Below are 12,112 nucleotides of genomic sequence, written 5' to 3'. Positions count from 1 at the left end.
TACTATAATTTAATTATGTCGTGCAATACACCTGGTGCACGAAATTGCAATCACACTTTTGCAATCCCGCACAACTAACCAGCAAGTGCACTGGGTCGTCCAAGTAATACCTTGCGTGAGCAAGGGTCGATCCCACGGAGATTGTCGGCTTGAAGCAAGCTATGGTTATCTTGTAAATCTTAGTCAGGATATCAGAAATTATCAGGATTGATTGTAGAAAGCAAAAGAACATGAAATAAGTACTTGTTATGCAGTAATGGAGAATAGGTTGAGGTTTTGGAGATGCTCCATCTTCTGAATCTCTGCTTTCCTACTGTCTTCTTCATCAAACACGCAAGGCTCCTTCCATGGCAAGCTGTATGTAGGGTTTCACCGTTGTCAGTGGTTACCTCCCATCCTCTCATTGGAAATGTTCAACGCACCCTGTCACGGCACGGCTATCCATCTGTCGGTTCTCAATCAGGCCGGAATAGAATCCAGTGATTCTTTTGCGTCTGTCACTAACGCCCCGCCTTCAGGAGTTTGAAGCACGTCACAGTCATTCAGTCATTGAATCCTACTCAGAATACCACAGACAAGGTTTAGACCTTCCGGATTCTCTTGAATGCCGCCATCAGTTCTAGCTTATACCACGAAGATTCTGGTTAAGGAATCCAAGAGATATCTACTCAATCTAAGATAGAACAGAGGTGGTTGTCAGGCACATGTTCATAGTTGAGAATGATGATGAGTGTCACGGATCATCACATTCATCCAGGTTAAGAGCAAGTGATATCTTAGAATGGAATCAAGCATGATTGAATAAGAAACAGTAGTAATTGCATTAATCCATCAAGACACAGCAGAGCTCCTCACCCCCAACCATGGGGTTTAGAGACTCATGCCGTGGAATGTACACAATGAAACGTGTAAAAATGTCATGAGGTACAGGAACAATGTCAAAAGGTCCTATTAATAGTAAACTAGTATCCTAAGGTTTACAGAAATGAGTAAATGACAGAAAAATCCACTTCCGGGCCAACTTGGTGTGTGCTTGGGCTGAGCAATGAAGCATTTTCGTGTAGAGACCTTTTCTGGAGTTAAACGCCAGCTTTCATGCCAGTTTGGGCGTTTAACTCCAAGTTTTATGCCAGTTCCGGCGTTTAACGCTGGAATTTCTGAGGCTGAATTGCTATGCCGATTTGGGCCATCAAATCTTGAGCAAAGTATGGACTATCATATATTGCTGGAAAGCCTAGGATGTCTACTTTCCAACGCCGTTGAGAGCGCGCCAATTGGGCTTCTGTAACTCCAGAAAATCCACTTCGAGTGCAGGGAGGTCAGAATCCAACAGCATCTGCAGTCCTTTTTTTGGTCTCTGGATCAGATTTTTGCTCAGGACCCTCAATTTCAGCCAGAAAATACCTGAAATCACAGAAAAACACACAAACTCATAGTAAAGTCCAGAAAAGTGAATTTTAGCTAAAAACTAATAAAAATATACTAAAAACTAACTAAAAACATACTAAAAACAATGCCAAAAAGCGTATAAATTATCCGCTCATCACAACACCAAACTTAAATTGTTGCTTGTCCCCAAGCAACTGAAAATCAAAATAGGATAAAAAGAAGAGAATATACTATAGACTCCAAAATATCAAAGAAACATAGTTCCAATTAGATGAGCGGGACTAGTAGCTTTTTGCCTCCGAACAGTTTTGGCATCTCACTCTATCTTTTGAAGTTCAGAATGATTGGCATCTATGAGAACTCAGAACTCAGATAGTGTTATTGATTCTCCTAGTTAAGTATAATGATTCTTGAACATAGCTAGTGTATGAGTCTTGGCTGTGGCCCAAAGCACTCTGTCTTCCAGTATTACCACCGGATACATACATGCCACAGACACATAATTGGGTGAACCTTTTTAGATTGTGACTCAGCTTTGCTAGAGTCCCCAATTAGAGGTGTCCAGGGTTCTTAAGCACACTCTTTTTGCCTTGGTTCACAACCTTATTTCTTTCTTTTTCTTTTTCTCTTCTCTTTTTTTTTTCGAACATTTTTTTTCACTGCTTTTTCTTGCTTCAAGAATCAATTTGATGATTTTTCAGATCCTCAATAACAGTTCTCTTTCTCCTCATTCTTTCAAGAGCCAACAATTTTAACATTCTTAAAACAACAAATTCAAGAGACATATGCACTGTTCAAGCATTCATTCAGAAAACAAAAAGTATTGTCACCACATCAAACTAATTCAACTAGTTTCAGAGATAAATTTCGAAATCCTGTACTTCTTGTTCTTTTGTGATTAAAGCATTTTTCTTTTAAGAGAGGTGATGGATTCATAGGACATTCATAGCTTTTAAGGCATAAACTTTAAATTTTATTAATTATGAATTAAGAACAAGACTCAGAAAATAAATATAAGATGAAACTAGAAATAGAAAAACAAAACAAAAACGAAAAAAATAGGCTCCTAATGATAGATGTTTTCACAGAGTTAGGACTCAACAACCTTGATTTTGAGAAGTGGATGCTCCCTCAGCTTGAGAGGAGAGCTTTTGGCGTTTCATCTCTTGGATTTCACGCCCCTGCTTCTCTTGTTCCTTCAGCAATTTGCAGAGCATGCAGTTCTGATTCTGCTGTTCTTCCTTCAGTTGCTCCATAGTCTCTTGCAACTTGGTGATAGATGCTTCTAGGCTGGCCCAGTAGCCAATTTCAGGGAATTCAGGGAGGAACTCCTGCACCCTCCTTTTGATAGAGTTGTCTTGCATTTGTCCTTCCATTGACTTCTTGGTGATTGGGTGTTCAATGGGTATGAACTCATCTACTCCCATCTTCACCCCAGCCTCTTTACAGAGCAAGGAGATCAAGCTTGGGTAAGCCAGTTTGGCTTCAGTGGAATTCTTATTTGCAATTGTGTAGATCTCACAAGCAATCACATGATGGACCTCCACTTCTTTTCCAAGCATAATGCAATGAATCATCACTGCCCTCTTGATGGTGACCTCAGAACGGTTGCTAGTGGGCAATATGGAACGCCCAATAAAGTCTAGCCAACCTCTTGCAATTGGTTTGAGGTCTCCCCTCTTGAGTTGGTTTGGGACACCCTTAGAATTGGTTATCCACTTAGTTCCAGGGAGGCATATGTCCTCTAGAACTCGATCCAACCCCTTATCTACTCTCACCATCCTCCTATTGAAGGAGTCAGGATCATCTTGCAGTTGGGGCAACTTGAAGATTTCTCTTATTTTGTCCAGATGAAAGTACATAACTTTCCCTCTGACCATGGTTCTGTAGGTATGGTAAGTGGTTCCAGTCATTCTCTGCTTATCTGTCAGCCACAGATTTGAGTAGAATTCCTGAACCATGTTCCTTCCAACCTTTGTCTCAGGATTGGTTAGAACTTCCCATCCTCTGTTTCGAATTTGCTCTTGGATCCCCGGATATTCATCTTCTTTCAGATCAAATTTAACTTCCGGGATCACTGACCTCAGACCCATTATTTTGTGATAATGGTCTTCATGTTCTTTAGTTAAGAACTTCTCTTGATTCCAAAGGTTCTTTGGATTATTCTCTTTCTTGCCTCTTAAATTGGTTTGTTTTCCCTTAGGAGCCATGATATTGATGAATCTTGGCTTAGTGATCACGGAAAAGCACACCAAACTTAGAGGTTTGCTTGTCCTCAAGCAAAAGAAAAGAGAGAAGAGAGGGGGAGGAAGAGGAAATTCGAATGGTGTGGTGTGATGAGGGAGCCAAACGTGTATTTATAAGGTGGGGAGGGGAGTTTTCGAAAAAAAAAGAGAGAAATTTGAAAGGATATTTGAGAAGATATTGAAAGAAATTGAGAAAAGGGAAAAATTTTTGAACAATGTTTGTAATTGATTTGAAATAAATTTGAAGAATGGTTTTGATTTTTGAAGATTTGAAAGTGAATGATGAATGATTGAAGTGTGATTTTGTAGAAAAGTATGGGTGAGAAAAGGAAAGTTTGAAAAAATTTGAATTGAAAACAAAATTGTGGTCCCCCCACCTTGCTGGCGTTAAACGCCCAGAATGGCACTCATTCTGGCGTTTAACGCCCATTTGCTGCCCCTTTTGGGCGTTTAACGCCCAGCCAGGTGCCCTGGCTGGCGTTAAACGCCAGAAATCCTTTGTCACTGGGCGTTTTTCCAAAACGCCCAGGATGCTGCACACCTGGCGTTAAACGCCCAGAATGGTGCCCATTCTGGCGTTTAACGCCCAAAATGGCACCATTCCTGGCGTTAAACGCCCAGAATGGTACCCATTCTGGCGTTTAACGCCCAAAATGCCCCTTACTGGCGTTTTTTCACCAGTAAGCTCATTTTCTCTGCTTTTTGAGCTGAATCCTTCTGTAACTCTGTGAATTCCTTCATTTTTTATACTTGCCTCTGTAAGAACAAATCATATAACCTCCTAATGACTGGGTTGCCTCCCAGCAAGCGCTTCTTTACTGTCTTTAGCTGGACTTCCACTGAGAATTATTCAAGTCTCAGTTTTGAGCATTCCTGCTCAAAATTGCCTTCAAGATAATGCTTGATTCTCTGTCCATTAACAATGAACTTTTTGTCAGAATCAATATCCTGAAGCTCAACATATCCATATGGTGAAACTTCTGTAATCACATACGGACCCCTCCACCGGGATTTGAGTTTTCCTGGGAACAGTTTGAGCCTAGAGTTGAAGAGCAGAACTTTTTGTCCTGGCTCAAAGACTCTGGTTGACAACTTCTTGTCATGCCATTTCTTTGCCTTTTCCTTATAAATTTTTGCATTTTCAAAGGCATTGAGTCTGAACTCCTCTAGCTCATTTAGCTGGAGCAATCTTTTTTCGCCAGCTAACTGTGCATCCATGTTTAGGAACCTGGTTGCCCAGTAGGCTTTATGTTCCAGTTCCACGGGCAGATGACAGGCCTTCCCATACACCAATTGGTATGGAGAGGTTCCTATAGGAGTCTTGAATGCTGTTCTGTATGCCCACAGAGCATCATCCAAGCTCTTTGCCCAATCCTTTCTTCGGGCTATCACAGTCCGTTCTAGGATTCTTTTTAGCTCTCTGTTAGAGACTTCAGCTTGCCCATTTGTCTGTGGATGATACGGAGTTGCCACTTTATGGCTGATTCCATATCTAACCATAGCAGAGTATAGCTGTTTATTGCAGAAATGAGTGCCCCCATCACTGATTAGTACTCTGGGAACACCAAATCTGCTGAAGATGTGTTTCTGGAGGAATTTTAGCACGGTCTTGGTATCATTAGTGGGTGTAGCAATTGCTTCTACCCACTTAGATACATAGTCCACCGCCACCAGAATGTAAGTGTTTGAGTATGATGGTGGGAATGGCCCCATGAAGTCAATTCCCCATACATCAAACAATTCTATCTCTAATATCCCTTGTTGAGGCATGGCATATCCGTGAGGCAGGTTACCAGCTCTTTGGCAACTGTCACAGTTACGCACGAACTCTCGGGAATCTTTATAGAGAGTAGGCCAGTAGAAGCCGCACTGGAGAACTTTAGTGGCTGTTCGCTCACTTCCAAAATGTCCTCCATACTGTGATCCATGGCAGTGCCATAGGATCCTTCGTGCTTCTTCTCTGGGTACACATCTGCGGATCACTCCGTCAGCACATCTCTTAAAGAGATATAGTTCATCCCAGAGGTAGTACTTGGCATCTGAAATTAATTTCTTTCTTTGCGCTCTACTGTACTCCTTGGGTATGAACCTCACAGCTTTATAGTTTGCAATATCTGCGAACCATGGAGCTTCCTGAATGGCAAAGAGTTGCTCATCTGGGAAAGTCTCAGAGATCTCAGTAGAAGGGAGGGACGCCCCAGCTACTGGTTCTATTCGGGACAGATGATCAGCTACTTGGTTCTCTGTCCCTTTTCTGTCTCTTATTTCTATATCAAACTCTTGCAGAAGCAATACCCATCTTATAAGCCTGGGTTTTGAATCCTGCTTTGTGAGTAAGTATTTAAGAGCAGCATGGTCAGTGTACACAATCACCTTTGATCCCACTAGGTAAGATCTAAACTTGTCAATGGCATAAACCACTGCAAGTAATTCTTTTTCTGTGGTTGTGTAATTCTTCTGTGCATCATTTAGAACACGGCTAGCATAGTAAATGACATGCAGAAGTTTGTTATGCCTCTGTCCCAACACTGCACCAATGGCATGATCGCTGGCATCACATCAATTCAAATGGTAATGCCCAATCTGGTGCAGAGATGACTGGTGCTGTGACCAGTTTAGCTTTCAGGGTCTCAAATGCCTGCAGACACTGTGTGTCAAACACAAATGGTGTGTCAGCAGCTAGCAGGTTACTTAAAGGTTTTGCAATTTTCGAAAAATCCTTTATGAACCTTCTGTAAAATCCTGCATGCCCCAGAAAGCTTCTGATTGCCTTAACATTGGCAGGTGGTGGTAATTTCTCATTACCTCTACCTTTGCCTTATCCACCTCTATTCCCCTGCTTGAAATTTTGTGCCCAAGGACAATTCCTTCAGTCACCATAAAGTGACATTTCTCCCAGTTTAAAACCAGGTTAGTCTATTGGCACCTTTTCAAGACAAGTGCTAGGTGATTAAGACAGGAGCTAAATGAGTCTCCATATACTGAAAAGTCATCCATGAAGACTTCCAGAAATTTCTCTACCATATCTGAGAAGATAGAGAGCATGCACCTCTGAAAGGTTGCAGGTGCATTGCACAGACCAAAGGCATCCTTCTGTAGGCAAACCGCCAGAAGGGCAAGTGAATGCTGTCTTCTCTTGGTCCTGAGGATCTACTGCAATTTGGTTGTAGCCTGAATAGCCATCCAAAAAGCAGTAGTAATCATGACCAGCTAGTCTTCTAGCATTTGGTCTATGAATGGTAAAGGAAAATGATCCTTTCTGGTGGCTGTGTTGAGCCTTCTATAGTCAATACATGCGCCACCCTGTGACTGTCCTTGTAGGAACCAGTTTATTTTTTTCATTATGAACCACTGTCATGCCTCCCTTTTGGGAACAACTTGGACAGGGCTCACCCAGGGGCTATCAGAAATAGGATAAATAATCCCAGCCTCTAGTAATTTAGTGACCTCTTTCTGCACCACCTCCTTCATGGCAGATTTAGCCTCCTCTGTGGTTGGACCACTGGTTTGGCATTATCCTCCAATAGGATCTTATGCATGCATCTAGCTGGGCTAATGCCCTTAAGATCACTTATGGACCATCCAAGAGCTGTCTGTGTGTCCTCAGCACTTGAATCAGTGCTTCCTCTTCCTGTGAATTTAAAGCAGAGCTTATAATCACTGGAAAAGTGTCACCCTCTCCCAGAAATACATATTTCAGGGATGGTGGTAGTGGTTTTGAGTTCAGGCTTAGGAGGCTTATCCTCTTCCTGAGGAATTTTCGAAATTCCCTTGCCTCCTCTGATTCTTCTTGATCAGGTTGAGCATCATTGAAGATGTCTTCAAGCTCTGATTCTAGGCTTTCAGCCATATTGATCTCTTCTACCAGAGAGTCAATAATGTCAGCGCCCATGCAGTCATTTCGTGTGTCTGGATGCTGCATAGCTTTTACAGCATTCAACTGAACTCATCCTCATTGACTCTCAAAGTTACTTCCCCTTTTTGTACATCAATGAGAGTTCGTCCAGTTGCTAGGAAAGGTCTTCCTAGAATGAGAGTTGCACTCTTGTGCTCCTCCATTTCCAGCACTACAAAGTCAGTTGGAAAGGCAATGGCCCAACCTTGACAATCATATCCTCTATTATGCCTGTGGATGTTTAATGGAGCCATCAGCAAGTTGGAGGCAGATCCTAGTTGGCTTGACTTCTCCAGTCAACCCAAGCTTTCTGATAGTGGATGCAGGTATTAGATTGATGCTTGCTCCAAGATCACATAGGGCTGTCTTGGTGCAAGTGTCTTGGCTAAGTGCCTTCTGGTAATCAGATGGTATCAGAAAGCTTCCTTCTTGAAGCTTTTAGCTGCTTTCTGCACGGAATCTTTATTTCAAGAGTCCTTAGATAGTCTGCAAGCGGGCAAATTGCTTATCCTGTTCCGCTTTGCGGAGTTTCTGAGGATAAGGCATCTTGGCTTGATATTCTTCAACCTTAGATGCTGCAGGTTTATTTCCTTACAGAAGTGGTTGAAGAAGCCTTTTTAAGGGATTACTGTCAGCACTCTCAGTGTCTATCCTCCCTTGGCGTTTGAACGCCAGGAATGGGTGAAGTTTGGGCGTTAAACGCCAACTTCTCTTCCTTTTCTGGCGTTTGAACGCCAGAACTGGAGGGATTTTGAGCAGTGGTTTGGTTATCCTCTGTCAATTGTTTCCTGTTTGGCTTTTGCTCTTTTGAGCAGTGGTATTCAGTGTCTTCCCACTCCTTAGTTGAACTGCTTGACACTCCTCTGTTATCTGTTTAGATATTTGCTGTTTTGCCTGATTCAACTGTAGTTCTATGCACTTGTTAGCAACTTTAGTTTCATAGAGCATCTCTTTAAATTCTGCTAACTGTTCTGTCATCAGGAGTAGTTGTTGATTAAGCTCATTCATCTGTTCTTGAGGATTAGGATCAGTGATTAATGCCATGACTTCCTCTTTTGGAACGAACTCATTGCTAGAATATAAGTATTGGTTTCTAGCAACAGTGTCTATGAGCTCTTGAGCTTCTTCAATTGTCTTCCTCATGTGTATAGATCCACCAGCTGAGTGGTCTAAAGACATCTGAGCTTTTTCTGTGAGCCCATAGTAGAAGATGTCTAACTGTACCCACTCTGAAAATATTTCAGAGGGGCATTTTCTAAGCATACCTCTGTACCTCTCCCAGGCATTATAAAGAGATTCATTATCCTCTTGTTTAAAGCCTTGGATGTCTAGCCTTAGCTGTGTCATCCTCTTTGGAGGGTAGAAATGATTTAGGAATTTGTCTGACAACTGTTTCCATGTCTTTATGCTTGCTGTAGGCTGGTTATTCAACCACCTTTTAGCTTGATCTTTTACAGCAAATGGAAACAGTAATAGTCTGTAGACATCCTGATCCACCTCTTTATCATGTACTGTGTCAGCAATTTGTAAGAACTGTGCCAGAAACTCAGTAGGTTCTTCCTGTGGAAGACCGGAATACTGGCAATTTTGCTGCACTATGATAATGAGTTGAGGATTTAGCTCAAAGCTGCTTGCTTTGATGGGAGGTGTACAGATGCTGCTCCTATATGCAGCTGTAATGGGGTTAGCATATGACCCCAGAGTCCTTTTGGACTGATCAATCCCACTTAAGTCCATAATGGACAAAAGGGAAATGATAATGATTGCAAAGAGATAAATTTTGTTTTTTTTTTTGAATTAACCGAAAATAAAATAAAATAAAATAAAACAAAAGAAAACTAAAATAAAAATTCGAAAATTAAAAATAAAATAAGATCAAGGCAAATTGAGAACTGAATCAATTAGTTAATTAAAAAGATTTTTGACAACAGCAATTAAAAAGATATGATTGAAAAATTTTTTTTGAAAAAGATTTGATTTTTGAAAAGAGGAAAGAGAAAAACAACAAAAAGACACCAAACTTAAAATTTTTAGAAAATCAAACACTAATTTTCGAAAATTTTAAAAGAAAAACACAAAGAGGACACCAAACTTAGAATTTTTATGAATCAAAAAGGGACTAAGAACATGCAAAAACGAAAATTAAGAGAAAAACACAAAAACATGCAATTGACACCAAACTTAAAATATGAGACTAGACTCAACTAAAAGACTCTAAACCAACAAAAATAAAACAGTCCTAATCTAAGCAACAAGATAAGCCGTCAGTTGTCCAAACTCGAACAATCCCCGGCAACGGCGCCAAAAACTTGGTGCACGAAATTGCAATCACACTTTTGCAATCCCGCACAACTAACCAGCAAGTGCACTGGGTCGTCCAAGTAATACCTTGCGTGAGCAAGGGTCGATCCCACGGAGATTGTCGGCTTGAAGCAAGCTATGGTTATCTTTGTAAATCTTAGTCAGGATATCAGAAATTATCAGGATTGATTGTAGAAAGCAAAAGAACATGAAATAAGTACTTGTTATGCAGTAATGGAGAATAGGTTGAGGTTTTGGAGATGCTCCATCTTCTGAATCTCTGCTTTCCTACAGTCTTCTTCATCAAACACGCAAGGCTCCTTCCATGGCAAGCTGTATGTAGGGTTTCACCGTTGTCAGTGGTTACCTCCCATCCTCTCATTGGAAATGTTCAACGCACCCTGTCACGGCACGGCTATCCATCTGTCGGTTCTCAATCAGGCCGGAATAGAATCCAGTGATTCTTTTGCGTCTGTCACTAACGCCGCCTTCAGGAGTTTGAAGCACGTCACAGTCATTCAGTCATTGAATCCTACTCAGAATACCACAGACAAGGTTTAGACCTTCCGGATTCTCTTGAATGCCGCCATCAGTTCTAGCTTATACATGAAGATTCTGGTTAAGGAATCCAAGAGATATCTACTCAATCTAAGATAGAACAGAGGTGGTTGTCAGGCACATGTTCATAGTTAAGAATGATGATGAGTGTCACGGATCATCACATTCATCCAGGTTAAGAGCAAGTGATATCTTAGAATGGAATCAAGCATGATTGAATAAGAAAAGTAGTAATTGCATTAATCCATCAAGACACAGCAGAGCTCCTCACCCCCAACCATGGGGTTTAGAGACTCATGCCGTGGAATGTACACAATGAAACGTGTAAAAATGTCATGAGGTACAGAAACAATGTCAAAAGGCCCTATTAATAGTAAACTAGTATCCTAAGGTTTACAGAAATGAGTAAATGACAGAAAAATCCACTTCCGGGCCCACTTGGTGTGTGCTTGGGCTGAGCAATGAAGCATTTTCGTGTAGAGACCTTTTCTGGAGTTAAACGCCAGCTTTCATGCCAGTTTGGGCGTTTAACTCCAAGTTTTATGCCAGTTCCGGCGTTTAACGCTGGAATTTCTGAGGCTGAATTGCTACGCCGATTTGGGCCATCAAATCTTGAGCAAAGTATGGACTATCATATATTGCTGGAAAGCCCAGGATGTCTACTTTCCAACGCCGTTAGGAGCGCGCCAATTGGGCTTCTGTAGCTCCAGAAAATCCACTTCGAGTGCAGGGAGGTCAGAATCCAACAGCATCTGCAGTCCTTTTTTTGGTCTCTGGATCAGATTTTTGCTCAGGACCCTCAATTTCAGCCAGAAAATACCTGAAATCACAGAAAAACACACAAACTCATAGTAAAGTCCAGAAAAGTGAATTTTAGCTAAAAACTAATAAAAATATACTAAAAACTAACTAAAAGATACTAAAAACATACTAAAAACAATGCCAAAAAGCGTATAAATTATCCGCTCATCAACACCAAACCAATTAGAATGTCCCCGCCTGAATCCCACAAGCCCAAACTCTGGTGTTATCTATTTTCTTTCCAATCGACCATTGTAAGGTAGGGAACCGATATCCGTTAACATTATATATCGGGTAGCTGGTGGCCTTATTCATTGGGCCCCAATTAAGTGCAATTAGTTCCAAATCTGTTATGTCAGTTAGCTACACGATGATGTATTTGCTGGACCAATGTGAAAAATTGTTCAATGAGACCTCAGGATTTGCCTCTTGGAATAACCTATATGACAGAATAGGATAACAAAGTTTTAATTAGATTAAGAAGCTAGTATAACTGAAAGCAAGTGCCATTGTTGATCAAACCTAATATGAGGTCTTACCATTATTCCAAGTTTTTTCTCCGGCAACAGCACCAAAAATTTGGTGCCAATTTTCAGAATATCCACAATTGAACTGGCAAGTGCACCAGGTCGTATCAAGTAATACTTCAGGTGAGTGAGGATCGATCCCATGAGGATTGATGGACTGAGCAACAATGATCGAATGAATCACTTAGTTAGGCAAGCAGAAAGTTGTGTTTTGAGTGTTGTAAAATGCATTAAACAATAATTCAAAGAAATAAGAAAGCAAATAAGAGAATTGGTGTAAAATCAATGAGAGAAACAATTAAGATATCAGAGATGTTCACTTTTTTCGGATTAAGTTTTCTTACTAACTATTTTAATAATGCAAGATTCATTTCATGGCAAATTGTAATTGACTA

This window comes from Arachis stenosperma, chromosome 5, assembly GCF_014773155.1.
Source record: "Arachis stenosperma cultivar V10309 chromosome 5, arast.V10309.gnm1.PFL2, whole genome shotgun sequence".
NCBI lineage: Eukaryota > Viridiplantae > Streptophyta > Magnoliopsida > Fabales > Fabaceae > Arachis > Arachis stenosperma.
Note: the sequence above shows the minus strand (reverse complement) of the source record.